The sequence below is a fragment of the Nuphar pumila genome, chromosome 2, assembly GCF_984573655.1.
Source record: "Nuphar pumila chromosome 2, dmNupPumi1.hap1.1, whole genome shotgun sequence".
Classification (NCBI taxonomy): domain Eukaryota; kingdom Viridiplantae; phylum Streptophyta; class Magnoliopsida; order Nymphaeales; family Nymphaeaceae; genus Nuphar; species Nuphar pumila.
In genome coordinates, this window is record NC_143250.1 from 23,763,744 (window position 1) to 23,780,382 (window position 16,639).

Consider the following 16,639-nt stretch of genomic DNA (forward strand, 5'->3'; position numbering starts at 1 on the left):
ATAGAAAATCCAAGGAAAACAAAGGTGATCGCTTACCTCTAGTTGCAGGGGGAGATCAACTTCCTTTGAATCGCTTGAAGTTTTTGCAGAGTGGGGTTTCCCTTCAGGAAAAGTGAAGAAGAAGAAGGCTGGGGGTAAGGGGAGATCGATAGGGGGAAATGAGAGCCAGGAGAGGTGAAGACCGATCAAGCGTGATGGGGAGGTGAGAAAAACGAACCTGAGAGAGTGAAGAAGAGTGCGGGGGTGAAAAACGATCAAAGAAGAAGGAGAAGAAGCGAGAATATGCGAGGGTGAAGATGATGAAGATCGGGGACCCCTGCGCCTTCTGTTTTATAACAGGAAGCCGTTAGGCCCTTTTCAAACGAAGTCCACTATTTTTAAGCAAATTAAAAGATGGGATTTTCTAAAAAAATAATTCTTTTTCAAAACAGTGGTTTTCTTTATAAAGTTTTTCAGAAAAAAAGGGGCTAAGCTAATATTTTTGTATTTTCTTCTCCCATTTTGAATTTTTGTTCTTTTTGTTTATATTTTCTATTTTTTGGTGTTTTTGAAATAAAAACTCTGAAAACTAAAGAATTTTAAACTAATTTTGCATAAATTAAAAAATATTTACAAAAGAGGAGTTTTTTGAGAATTTGGGTTGTTCTTTGGAATTTTTTTAGAAAACGAGTTTGGATCCAGATTTTGTGGAAATATTTGAGTTTTGGATCTCGAATCGAAGAATATAGAACAATGGATCCAAACGGATACCAGATAGACTGTCCGAGCCATTCAAAAACCATTTTTGGTATTTTTGTAATTTTGATTTAAAAATTAGATAACGGGGCTCTGATTGGATTTTGATACTAGATCCGGATTCAAAATTGAGTCAGATATAGAAAATGGATTTGATTCCAGAAAAATCTGAGAAATAACTGAAATTTAGATTAAAACTGACTCGATTATTCAAAAAATGGTGGCTAGGGGCAAAAAGGGATTTATTTACAAAATTTTGAAAAATTTTGAGGGTTCATAATAAGTCAGAAAATGCAGTCAGGGTTAGAGTCCTAAATTAATTGAAACTCTAAAATAGAGTTCTGAATCGATTGAGACTCTGCAAATGGACTAGTTTTTGAAGAACAAATAAAAAGGTTTTGAAAACAAGTAGAATTGAAAGTGGAAATAAGTTTTAGAATAGAGTTCTAACCCGATTAGGACTCCGGGATAGTGTCCTGAAATTTTGAAACTCTTAAATTTGGGTTTGTTTTTGAAAAATAAGTAAGATAAAAGTAAAAGGAGGAAATCCGAGTAGAGTTCTAGGTCGATTGAGACTCTGGGGTAGAGTCCTAAAATTTTGAAACTCTATAATAAAGTCCTAAAATTTAGAAATTTGATTTTTTGAAGATAAATGAAGAAGTATTTGAAAGATTCTCTCAAAATTGAAGTTTAGGGTTAGAGTCCTAATCCAACTAGGACTCTGGGACAAAGTCCTGATTCGACTAAAACTCTAAAATTTTAAGTTCTTTCGAAAGATTTTGGAAGATTTTCTCAAAAATAGTTAAAAATAGAGGTCAAAGATAGATCCCTGATCTGACTAAAATTCTGAGACACAGTCCTAGTCTGACTGAAACTCTACGATTTTTGTCTTTTTAAAAGCCAGATGAGAAGGTTTTTGAAAACAAGTGAAAAACAAGGATAAAGAATGAAATCAGGGTAGAGTCCTAGTCCGACTAAAACTCTGAGACAGAATCCTAGTTCAACTAAAACTCTAAATATTTGGCCATAATGAAAGGTTTTGAAAGGTTTTCTCAAAAAAAGATAAAAATAGAAGTGAAAATTAGAGCCCTGAACCGACTGAAATTCTGAAAAAGAGTCCTAGTCTAATTGAGACTCTAAGATTTTGGCAAAAATAAAAGGAATGGACAAGGGGTAGGACTACTTTTAGCTTAAAACCAAATTTGAATTTTGAAAAGAATTTAAAAAGAATTTTAAAAGTAAAAAGATAGAGTCCTGATCCAACTAGGACTCTGAAATTTTGAGCAATCCAGATGAAAGAAGTAATCCAGAAGCGACACCACCCAGATGGGTCTCATTCGAGAATTAAGATCAGTTAAAATTGAGTTTAAAATGAATCCAGATCGCTTTCTAAAGAAAATGTTTTGAAATAAAGAAATATAAGATCCTAAGGATTGACAAATGACAAAATGTCAATTTAAAAACCCAGTTTTTTTTGGAATTTGATTTCGAAATAGGGTTTTAAAACTCAAATCTGGATTGAAAGATTTTGAAAAATAGGTGTGCTGGATCTCAAAAATGAGATGCAATGACATGCAATGCGATAAAATGTCATGCAATGATAGAAATGATACAAAATGATATGAAATGAGATGCATAATACAAAACTTGGGATAAGGGATTTGAAATCCTGGACCCCTGGCAGACAGAAAGGATTGGAAATTCTCATCTGAGAATGAGAACTGATAATTGAGATTGAGCCAAAATGAGGATTGAATTTTGATTGTGAGACAAAGTATTGAAATTTATTGTAAATTTTGGGCCATGAACAACTCTGGCTCAAATGTCGACCAGTTGGTTCCCTAAACGCTGCAGAGAGTGGGGCTCAGTGGCAAAAAAAAGGTCTTATGAATGAAGGTGAAAATTCTGGGGTGTTTATAGTCACCATTAAAGGATGAACCAATACTAGTGAATCTTGCCAACACTGAGAACACTAATAGCGGCGAGGTAGTTTATAACGATGAGGTTGTTTTAACGATGAGATACTCAACAACAATGAGATTCCTAACTCACTGTTATGGGCTACCTATTGGTTATAACATTCCTTCTCGCCGTTATAGACTATAATGGCTAGCATTAACTCACTGTTATAGGCTATAACAGGGAAAATTACTCACTATTATAGGTTGACCATAATGGCAAGATATAGATTTCCCTTATAACGGTGAGGTAGAAATGTCATCATTATAGGCTATAAACCTATAAATTTAAAGCCCAAAATTAGTTTTACATTAAAAAACTTGCAACTAAAACATACATTGAACAAAAACTTCATATACACTTCAAACATACATCCTCAAACATTCACTTCAAATATGCATTCAACAAAAGCTTCAAATACACTTCAAAAAATATACATACACTTTAAACATGCATCCTCAAATAATCACTTCAAGCATATATTCAACAAAAACTTCAAATGCACTTCAAAAATCTACATACAATTCAAAATTACAAACCCACTACATCCTCTCCAAGCGTGCAACAAACACATTTCAAATACAACCCCCCCGTATCTTCAAGTCTGCAACAAACACATTTCTAGTACAAATCCACTACATAATTTTCATGCCAGCAACAAACACACTTAAAATACAAATTCACTACATCCTCAGACATTCACTTCAAATATATATTCAACAAAAACTTTAAATACACTTCAAAAAATATACATACACTTCAAAAATACAAATATCCTCTGTATCCTCTCTAAGCCTTCAACAAACACACTTCAAATTCAAACTCCTTACACTCCCTATGTCCTTGCCAAGCTTGCAACAAACATATACACTTCTAATATTTACACAAATCGACCTACAAACAACAAATTAAAAATCTATTAGAACAAACATATTTAGCACTATACTAAATGAAAAACAAACAAACTTATAAAACAAGAAACTTACTCTCGTATAATACTTTTGAAGGTACGAAGATGATCCACTAGTTTATATAACACACTCATCGTCTATTTCTGTCGATCTATTTCAGTATGCAAGAAGCAAATTAAAAATATATTTGTTCAAACATATTTAACATTATACTATATAAAAATAAATAAACTTAGGGAATAAGAAACTTACTCTCGTATGATACCTCTTGACGTATGAAGATGTAACATGCTTAATAGTTATTGAAACCTTTCATTGCTTTATTTTCTTCTGATGCACGAAAGCCAGTTTGGTTATGGTGATGATATTTGGATTTCATTTCAACCTTTATCTTCCATGAAATTATGCATCAAAATATTTATCAATCATCATCTGAATCATTTCGGTGTAACGGCATGAGATCTTTGTCGATGGTGTGGGGAGGTAATGAATCAACCCCTCCCCAATCGTCCTTATAATATGCATCGATGTCATGTTCTTCATTCTGTTAAGATGAAGATGGTAGAATCTTGTACATATCTCTTGGTATTATCTTGTGCGCTATAAGCATTTCGCTCTTTATGAGATCTCTAATATAAAATACTTGCATAGCTTGAGAGGCTAAAATAAAGGGATCATTCGGGTATTGTTATCATCGCAAAATTTTACTTTTGCAAGTCAAACTGACCTTTGAAAAAGATTTTGAAAATAACTCGCCTCTGTTTTAAAATGCGGGATAATTCCGAAGAATGGGACTCGCCTGTCGGTACGAGGTTCAACCGTTCCTGGCGCCTTTACCAGGGATAATTGAACCAAGGATCAATTGTGTGCTTAGCTTTGCTCAACTTGTCTAAATCATATTCTATTTCCTAAATGCACAAAGAATCAGGCATGTGCTATAAATTTCTGAAAATGCATATTTGAAAATATGATGTTTGATTTGAATATTGGAAAAGATTTGGAGAATTTTTGGAAAATATGTCATTTGGAAAATCGTGGGCTTTGTGAGAGAATATTTCTGAGGAAAGTGAAAATCAATTTCTGAAGAATTCAAGTGTTTTAGGAAAATCGATTTCTGAGAAATTTCTAAATTTTAAAAAAAACTTGATTTCTTTGAATTCAAACTTTGACATTAAAGCTATAACTTGGAAAATCGAATTTTGAACTTTGAAAAATACTTGAAATATCATTTGAAAACTTAGAGTTTTGAGAAAATTGATTTCTGAATAAGACTTAGAAAAATTTGAGAAAACTGATTTTCTGATTTGGAATTTGAACTTACAAATGAATGAAATGAATGAATATGGACTTGAAAGACTTGATTTTGAGGAATTGAGGAAATCCTTTTTGTATTTTTGAGAAATGCAATGCATTTTTGAAGTTAGCCTAATAGTGTAGGCTGAATGTGGCTAATACGAAGATTACAAATCTAGGTATCATTCGTATTCTGACTATGACCATAAATACAAATTCCACCGAGTTTGTCAACTCCATAAGAGCTAGTGCATGTGCCATTCGTGTAGACCATACTGGATTTGTAAAGAATGTGCATGAATTGACATACACACCAGTTATATACCAAAGTTTAAAACTATATGCAATGCAAATCTTAATCTAAGCAGAAATTGAAATTCTTATTTCAAATTTAATTAAAATTTACATCACTAATTGAATTTAAAAACAGAAAAATAAAGTCTCCAATATCCCTGCAAAACTAGAAAACTTGTTAGTAAAGATATGTTGACTTTTCTAGGTTTATCTAACAATATCTGGAAATTGCTGGATTTTGCTAGATATAAGCCTTTTTCCATGATTTCCTGATATAAACTTAATGAAATATAAAATAAAACTAAATAAATAATAAAGATGAGATTTGAAAATTCAAAATTGGGGTCAAAATGACCAAAATACTCCTGATAGCAAGACTATGGCCTTGAAATCAAGGTTTTTAGGAAGATTTTGTAAAAATGCTTGTTTTAAAGTTCAAATGAGGATAAATTAAGCCAAATATGATATGACATGATTAAAAACATGAAAATTAGGGTTTAGAATTTCGAAATTTAGGTCAAATGACCAAATTGTCTCTGATAACAAGACTATGGCCTTGAAATCAGGGTTTTCTGAAATAGATTTTGGTAAAAACTTAGGATTTATGATGGAAATAAACATAAAATCAAACATGAAACATCCTAATATGATTATAAACATGAACAAACCCTAAAAACATGAACTTATACACAAAAATCAAGAAATATCATAAATATCATGATTTTGGCAGTGTTTTTGGATCTTTCAGGTACCATGTTTTGTAATTTGATCTATTCAAACATCCAATGAATTCCAAATTTCATAAAAATTGGCACATACACTTATTATAACCCTAAAATCAGATTAAAATAAAAAAAATAAATTTGTAACATTATTTTAATCCGAAAATTGCATTAAAACCTTAAAATTTGCTATTTTTAACCTAAGTCACAAACCGGTTTTAGAATTAGACCCGAATCAGGGGTCAATCCTCCATAAAAATTTCTGAATTTTTACAGAGGAAAACTAAATATCAAAACAAAGGTTTTCCTTTTTACAGATCGGAAAAAGCATCTCTGGTTAGGGAGAAACCCTTCCGGCAATCTGAACTAAAATATAACAAATCTAACAGGGGTTAAAACAACTACTTTGAATTGAAAATACAAAAATAAATACAAACTTAATAAAAAATTCCTGAATTTTTAGCAGTGAATAGTAGACAAAAAAATAATGAAACTCTTTTTTTATAGATTATGAATCGGATCTGTGGCTTGAGATCTATGGTCATTACAAGTCTGATTAGGGTTTTGGTAAACCCTAACAAGTTTTAAATTTAAAATCAGACTTTCTGTTAGAGGAAAAATACTAAATAGAGATAAAAAATTACCAAAATTTCACAGTAAATAGATCTTCTCAACATGAATCCACAACATTTTACAGATCTCAAATTGGATATCGGATGAGAAAAATAACATAACATCAAGTTACCTCTTGAATTTAAATAATGATTTTAAAGATTTAAAATCACGGTTTGATGTCTGATTTTTCTGACAGGGTTCTCGAATCCCAAAACACCTGAATTTTTTTACAGTAATTCACTGACATATCCATGTTTCACATATTAAAAAATCAGAGATTTACAGTGAGTTCTTCAATACGAAATAACATATTCTTTGCTGATCCATGCTTAAAAACACACAGAAATTTAATGAAATCTAATAAACCACGCATTAATTAATGAAAACAATAAGAAAAATAGTAAACAGCAAAACGAAATTGATTTCTATGTTAAAACACATGTAATAAACATAACTAAGTAAAAAAATAAATAAAAAACAGGGAATCCATGGCTGGAATTTGATTTTACCTTAAAAAGCATGGATTTGACCCATTTAACGGGTAAATCACATGTTTTAATGGTTAAGAACATGAAAAACCATGCTATAATCGATTCTAATGGATTAGAATCCCTGAAAAAATGTCAAAACAGAGTTAGATCATCTTCTTGATCCTCTTTTGAGGTTCTTGGACTTGAATCCATGGTTTAATCCATGGAATAGATGGAGCCAATGGTTAAAATTGATTTAAACCATTAAAAAACATTAAATAAAAAGCTAAAAATTAAAAAAAATAATTACCTTGAGGTTGCTGCAATGGAGGAAGGGTTGGAAAGGAGAGAGAAGCTCCAAGAATTGCTAAAGAGATGAATGGAAAAATCGTCCCCCCTATGGCATCTATTTATAGAATTTTTTTAGGTTTAAAAATTGAGAATTTTGAAAATTTTGGACTCTAAAGGGGGGGCGATTTTTGGGTGGAGTTACTATTATACCCCTAACCTAATTAATCTAATTAACACCTAATTGAAGTCCTAACTAAACCTAAAGACCCCCAAATGTGGCGCCACTTGGCATTTTCCACATTTGTTTTTTTTAAGTTTTAACTAAAACCTTTAAAAACAATGATTTAAAACTAGATTTTAAAATGCATTTTTGAAAGGGATTTGGACTCTTCTAATTTTCTAAAATCAACCAAGATACTGACTAACCCTAGTCTAACCCTCACTTTCTCAAATGTGGCGCCACCTCGAGTGGACCCCCACTTGAATTTTCAAAAATGATTTTAAAACTTGAAATTGAGAGAATTTTCAAAAGATTTCCAAAAGTAAGCTTGAAATTAAAAGTTTTGAAATGGCATAGGGTTCTAACTGGGTTAGAACTCCTCTGGATGTGGCGCCAACTAAGTGGGCCTACATCAGGTTTTTGAGAAGTCTGAAATAAATACTGAAAATAACTTTGAAAAGAGGTTAAAATCAATAATTGAAATTCAAAATCTTTGAAAATAGAGTCTCAGGCGAACTGGAACTCCGGGTTAGACTTTTGGATTTTCAGGACTCTGAGATTTTGGGTTTTAAAAGCCAAATGAAGGAGTTTCTCAAAAGATTTTATAAAAAATGGCGAAATAAATCAGAAAATACAGTCAGAGTTAGACTCCTAACTCAATCAGAACTCTGAAATAGAGTCCTAGATTAACTGGATTAACTAGACTAACTCTCAAAACTCATCCAACCAACTAACATTGCTGAGTGAGTATAATCTTTTTTATTTTTATGTATTACTATGAAATTATTCTTGAAATGTTTAATTTTTTTTTTGATTTGTGCAAATTCTGAACTTAGATGCCAAATAGGGACATCAGTAGAAAAACTTATTTATGCAAACTTAGAAAATTTCATATAGAATTAAATTTATTCTAGATGGCCTCACGACAGCCCACAATATGGACTGTACAGAGGAATTTCCTCTTGGAAGCCCTTGCTACATTGATTGCTAAGTGTCAGAACCTCATGAATAACGAGGCTAATAGGAATGAGAACGGCCATCACCCTGATGACAATGGGGCACCAAATTCTGTTAAGTATTGAGTGTCGTATAAGCGCTTCATGGAACTGAGTCCCCCAACCTTTACTGAGAAGGAGGACCCTGACACAGTTGAGGAGTAGATCCACGACATTGGCGAGATCTTCGACATCCTTGAGGTTCTCGTAGAAGGCAGGTTGCCTTCGCCACCTACCAACTTCAGAGCGACACCAAGAGTTGGTGGGAGATAGTTCGAGAGGTGCGCTACACACCAACGCATCGATAGGTGCTTACTTGGGTGCAATTTTTTGAGGTGTTCCTTGACACCTACTCTCCCAGTTTACGAATCTTATTTTGTTCTGACTGGTTCAGTTTTTGAGGCTGAAACATCCATTGCAATAGAGCACAGGTTTTCTACCCTGTCAACAAGATTGTTCTAAAACTCCAATCAAAACTAATCAAAATAAATTGTGAAAATCTGGTTAAAAGGTAACATGTATAAAAAGATTCTATAAAAAAGTTTTTGTCAAAAAAGATTTCTCTATAAGTCTTGAAAAAATTCCCAATCTGAGATAAATTTTTGCAGTGCATAGGATCAATCGTATATTTTTCCTGAACAGGGTTCAATCTTGAAATGTTCCTTATTTTATTACGACTGATTTTATAGTTCTATTTCTTGCACAGTGTTCCTAAGATGTTGGGGCAATCCAAGTAAAATTTTGAGAGTAAAATTTGGTTCTTGTGATTTTTGGTGGGTTTTCCAAAATCGGGTTAACAAGGATCCAAATTGCACAGTATGGCATGTGTTGATGCCTAGTTGTGTTTTACTTTGTGCAACATGTTTTTTGCTGCTTCAATGAGATATTGGACTGATATGCATGTTAACTGAATGCATTTCATTCTTGATTGAATTGTGCATGCATAAATATGAATGATTAGCCTACTATGATTATGTAAATGCATAATGAATGCATTATTATATCGATTTTATGGTAGAGACAAATCAAAAACATGCATAGAGTGCCATAAATATTATTGCATATGAACCCTAAATGTGGTTGTATGTTTGCATTGGCATAATTAACAAGAGCATTAATTCAGAAATCAAAATCAAGTTAATTCTTTTGTGGCTTAGTGAGAGAATAAGCATGGTACTGATGGTTCTGTGAGGATATTGTTTTAGCATGAAAGATTGCTTTGACCCTCATTTATAGAGCCTACAATCGGGGGAACTACCATGATTTGTCTGCGGTATGGTAGGTAAGACTCATGAGAAAAATATGATATATCAGGTTAAAGGAGGTTGTGAACTCTCTCTAAAAATGATATTTTCTTCTCCAAAGTAGTCATAGTTGGGGCATCACGTAGGTTAATAAGAGATGATTACTTGATAATACAAACTTGGGTCATACCTTCATACAGGGAGTGTCTGTATTATACCCACAGCTGGATATTGACAAGTGAAACAAGAATATGAATTGCATATAGATATAACATTGCATGCATCATTTAAGAGAAAATGATAATTGAAGATAAGAACTTACTTATGCATGAATGACTCACATTACGAAAATGGTAAGTTCATGCATCTTGTATATGTTCATGCATTCTATACATGTTTATGCATGTACAAAATTTATTGTGGTGACGCAAATTTTAGCATAAATGAATGTACATTAAATTGACCTACTATTTTGTTGTTAGCACAATTTTATGTTATTGTCTGCTAAGATGTGTATTACATGATTAATATATGAGATTGTGTTTGATTGTATTATGATATCGTGTATTATACAAGTATGTTATTGCCTAGTCATATTCGGGTCGTCTGATTCTATTACTTATAAAAGTTGTAGGTTCTGAGGTCGAGTGATGCTACATTGTTCAACTGTTCTTTGACTTTGCATACTGCCTATTGATGTGGCACTTTTGGTTTCTCATGTTTAGAGGGTTTGGGTGGCTTCGACATTGGGATTGAAAATGGTTCCTGTAACATCCCTAAAAAGTCCAATCTTTTTTAAACTTTTCCAAATCCAAATTTTTGAGAAAAATTTTAAATTTTTTTATTTATTATATAAAAATTCACATGATTCTCAAAAGTAATATGCCCACAAGTTTGTCTATGGCTACATTCCAACCATTTCAAATACTAGACGACCCACCTGAGCACAAGCGTAAGTATATATTAGCCTCTCGGTATCAGATTCTGTATGAAATCATCCATAAACACAACTCGATTGGGAAATTCATATGAGTCCTGAAAGTAATATGCTAACAAGTTTGCCTATGGTCACATTCCAACTGTTCCAAATACTAGACGACCCACTTAAGCACAAGCACGAGTGTATATTAGCCTTCCAGTATCAGATCCGGTGAAGAATCATCTATAAACACTACTCGATTGAGTTTATTACTCTAAGGATTCTCACATGTGAAAAAGAAAATAAAATGCGAAAGACAAAATTTATCTAAGGTTTAAGGCAATTGATGAGTTACATAAAAATTCAAAATTTTCAAAGCACAAGCATAATCAATGCAGAAATGAAAAGACAAAATTTAGAATTTTTCTTATTTCAAAATATTACAATTCTTAAAACTTAAAGATCCAGACATAAAAAAGTTAAATCTTGACAAGTTTATAACCATCCCAAATTGTCTAGGTCCTCTACAGATCGTAATAGGTAAAAGTGGAGCCTTCAGTGATGCAACAACCCGTGCTTCTCTTCAATCCTCTATGAGGTTATTTGTAATATTATATGGCATCAACCACTTACCCGTAGAAAACCAAAACTAAACTTGAAGAATACAAATCAAGTTATAATAGTATAATCAAGGTGTAATTCCCATCATTTTAAAATCAGAGTTAAGAGAATTCACATCAAAACATGCACACGATATTTAATCACATTTATCATCATTCATTTCATAGCATTCATATTTGCGTAAGTTGTATGCATGAAACTGAAACTCATGTTTTTTTTCACTCATGGCATTCAACATTACAATCATTTATAACTATGACAAGTGTTTGCATAAATGAATAAAAATTCACAATTCTTAGCATGCTTCAAAGTAGAGTAAAATACAATGGTTCATGATAACGTAAACATTTACTTTCTTTATCGTCAAAAGAAACATGCTCATGTCCAATTCATGACTAAGACATGCATTATCTAAATTATAAATTCACATGTCATTTCTCAAAACATTTATGCACTTTGCATTCAAATATATAAATGAAACAAGCCCTAATTCGACCTTTCCTGTGTGTCTCACACACACAAGAACCTCATGTGTAACAACCAAGCCCTTGGCTTTTATCAATATGTCAAATCACATGACCAACATAAACATATCTTTTTCATTAACATATAACAAATTATATGCAACAATCATGCAAACCTTAGTAGTCTCTATATGTTCACATCTATATGTTTATGCATATGATATAAGTGATTCTAAAAAAATTAATTAATTATTTCTCTTGTTTATTTAGACCCATCAAGTACAAAAGAGGGTATAGACATCCAGAAACAACCATAAGAATATTTATTATTCTATGTAGTTTAATTATCCTCCTATGACTTAGTTGGTTCTTTCTCGAGCGATTCAACCCTTCAATGCAACAGTTGAGAGAACAAACCTATGGTCCCAGGGCCTACGCCAAATAAAAATTACTAGCAAAAAATTGGTCATGCAACTCTAACTTTGCAGAGCTATGGTACTACCACCTAGAACTCATTGGTAGACATGTCTCCTAACCTCCGTGGGATGGGGATAAGAGATGCCTTCAGCCCTAAAAACCTCAATATATCCCACAAGGCTTATATCACTCTTTCCTCTCCCAGAAGGACAAGAGATTGGGATAAACCCAACCATCTCAGAGAGCCCAGCTTCACTAGCAGCTCAAATGGACCCATAGTCCAGTGTTAGTTTTATTATTAAGTCATAGGTCAAATCCAAGTATTATCATCTCACAGGATAATCCTCTCATGCCCTCGTGCATGATATCAACATTTTATACTCTCTTTCATGATTAAAATAGTCTATGTCACATGCGTGACTTAATCTTACATGTGTTTATGCATATACATAACATAATAATGTTCACTTTCATGCATGATCCTATCATGTCATGATTTAAACTATACATGTTCTCATGCATGATTTATTTCTAACATGCTTTCATGTATGATTCGAATTCAATACGCTTTATGCATGATTCTTTCACGTGAGTTACTATGCATGTACATGTCATAAATAATTTTATTTTCATGCATCATACATATCACAACATAATTCACATATAAACATGACAAACACTAACATTCATTTGCATTCTTGTGCATGATACATTCATTCTATGATATGCACTTATGGTACAAGCTTCATATACATTATATGCTTTATTTAGTTATTAATTAACACAAGCATTCAATACAATCATGTCAAACCACATAAGTTATGCACTCATATAATTTACACAATGCATGCTCAAACATGTACCTGCAACAAATGCATTCTATATCCCGTTAATTAAAATCATGATAAGCATGATCTCCAACTACAAAAATAAGATCACTTCTATTCCTATACATTCAAATCATGCTTTGCATGAACTCTGAACTATAGTCATAACAATCCTAGATATCCACAACTAAGTTAGTGTGTGAGTAGGAAGGTGTTACATACAATGAAATAAATATAGTGTATAATGCAATTGCACCACATACTTACCACGAGTATTTACCCAATTTGCATTCTTATGCATTGCATTCAATGCATATGACATTTCTACCCACAAGCGATACTTAGTAACAAGTATCACTTATTCTTCTTTTTCTTTGTTTTGTACTTGCAAAATCTCTAAGCAATTTCTACTATTACAACTAAACTACTAATTTAATCTAAGTACATTCCACATTCTAACATGAATTTAGTTACACAATAATTGATACTCGACATATTCCTGGAATACTTTAGATTGCTATAAAAAAAAAAACAAATTACATTCTACAAATTTAGTTTAGGAATCCTACCTTTGCGATGCAATATAATAGGTCACAAAACTCGAAAACCAAAAAGTCCTATGAAGAACAACAGCCAGTTTACCTCGTAGGCAAAACACTGAACACTTGGTGCGTGACACGTAACATGCAACACCCAATGAAAAAGCTCCAACACGAATTAGCTAGTCGTTCTCTCACAATGAAAGAGTGCTACAACACTGCACAAACAACAATAACTTTTATTTAAATACACTTTTGCACACGAGTGACAAAAATCAAAATGTACACTAGTAACCCGATTGGCAAAAACTACGAATCAACAAACTAACAAGAAAGCATTTGGTATCAAGACTAAAGGGTCCACATTCCTTTCAACTAGACCCTACCCATCAAATGCAAGAGCGTCAATCCAAATCACATTTCTTGATTTGTCGCTCTTAGCTTTTTATGAGTTACCAACTATGGTGGAAGTAACATTAGCAAGGCCATCCTGTCACACACAGAAAACACAACATGGACACAATTTTGGTGTCTCTAGATACTACACTAACAAGATCAGGACTCTTGCTTATTTAACAACAACAAAATTATCCCTCACATATGTTTTTTTCTCACTTGAATATCATCTTAAATGCAAACCCTTAGACAACTATTCAAAATCATCATGATGTAAACATCAATGGTAACTGCAAACTAAAAATTGATGTGTAATGTAATCAATAACAACTTCGATGGTTGCCTAGGACACCAAAATGTGTAACATCATAAGATTTATAACCAAGAGACATGGAATATGCCCACAACTATAGACCAGATTTAGCTAATGAATGTATGATGCTGAAACCAACAAACAACCCCACAAAAACCCATCAAATCTCCTTCGTTCTTAAAATGAAAATTAGAGTCTCCCAAAATGCAAAAACAAAACAAAAGTATGCAGTAACGATCTAACATGCCAACGATTAAGTTCATGGGATTAGGGATTGTAGAGATAAAATTATGGAAAGTTTTGGGTTTATTTGAGAACTCAATTTTGTTCAGTTTCTAACAGACCTTGGGAGAGTGAATAATTTCTCTCAGAATAAAAATTAAAAAATTCAGAGAAAATAGGGTTAGGATAGAGATAGTTAGAGAAGGTCTGGATAAAATTTGGTAGTCTGGGTAGGTTTGATTTGTGAATTAAAAATAGACAAAGTCGGGACATAGGTTTAGATCAAGTCTATTTTGGATTGGGTTTTAGGCAAAATGGGTTTTGGTGTCAGATTTATTTATCCTAAACAAAAAAGAATCAGGATTCAAGACTTGGTGGGTTGGTTAAGGTCACTTAGGGGTATCTGAGGTTACTAGATGGGGTTTGGGAGAAACATTAAGGAAAAGTTTGAATATTTTCTAGATATCACAGTAACACGATGTTGTATCTAGATTTTGGTTTATGAGAGGTTTAAACTTAGAGGCGGTTTAGGGAATTGGTTTGAAGGATTTACACGGCTTGGAAAAGGTGTCCTAATATTGAGAAGATGTCTGGTCAGTCCTGACAAGCTCAAAAATATGTTTGGTGTAGGGTTGGTCCACGTCTAATGAAGGGTTGATGCAGTCCACACGAACACTACGTAGAATTTGTTATATATAATACTTCGACAATTCCAAATCTTTAGAAGATTGAAAACACCTTAGTAATCAAGAGAAGAGCCTTAAGATAGGGTGAATGAGTCAATAGGGTAGGAGTTCAAAGAGATAAGAAAGAAGATAAGAGGGCTAGGGGCAAAGGGATAAAAGAGGAAGAAAGATAGAGAAATGTCCTAAAAAAGGGGTGGTTTCTTAAGAGAGAGAGAGAGACAACTTGATTCTATTTTTCATATCCAACTAAATCAAATTGAGCTTCTTTTATAAGCTAAAGTAGCTCCTATATATTTACAAGAATTAAAGCAAATAAAAGCAAAACAACCCACTACTTTAAGTACTAAACAAATTTACTAATGAGACCCATAGTTCTAAGAGGCTGAGGTCTAAGGCCAAAAATGAGTGAAACCCAAGGGTTACACATTTTTAGAGGGCATTGAAGGCCTCTTCAAGATGGAAGGTCAACCTCCCTAGTAGCCCCCACAAGGCCCGCCAGCCTTTGCGTGGATTCGGGCTTGGATAAATCTACATCATTGAATTTAGATCTGATTCGTTGAACACTTTCATTGGATCCGAGTCTCAATTGCAGAATGAAGTGACATCCCATACCAAATGATGTGCTTGGCTGAGGATGCTGCAAATGCTTATATGACACCTTAGGGGTGTGTCCCACTGCAAGATGAAACTTGGGTATGGATTTATAGAGAATGGGTCATCATCAATTGTTTGGATCAAGAAACTTGGATTTAGGTCTTCCACAAAAAAAAAACTGGGTCTCCAACAAGTTGCTCTGTAGTAATGCTTGGATCCACCCAAATCCCTTGGCAGGGCCTTCAACAATAGGATATATTTTGCTTGTCTGCTGAGGCAATTGATCTGGAGCAAGATCCTCTAAAATTTGGACTGCATCAGAAATAAACTTGGGTTGTAAAATAGAGATTTTTGATATGACAAATACCTTGGTACGAAACTAAATCTAGTTTTGAAGATTATAAATTAAACCAAATCCAATTGAAGATCTGATCAAGATCCAAATTTTTTACAAACATAATATTTTAAAAAGTAGAGATCTTGTCATTTGCTATCCAAACATGGACCTATATGGACTCATGTCGCCTATCCGACCTTCTCACCACCCATAAAGAGTATGGTTTGCAGGGTTTTTAAACCATATATGAGAACGACCCGATATTGGATCAAGGTTCAGAAATTTTATGTAAATCAGGGTGCATCTGACAACCTCAGATCTCAGATCGGTTCATCTCACCACAATATGTATATGAGATCCTAGGATTTTAGATTCCTGGGTCTCTGGCCCGACTCCCCCCTTTCCACGGCCAAACTAGAAATCTGTGTATTTTCATGGTTTTAAGGATCTCAGATATGAGGTTCTAAGGCCTTCCATTTGTTGGAAGCTGGAATGAACCTCATGCAAGATCCGACCTTGATAAGGATGTCAACCAGTCAGATATTATCTGACATG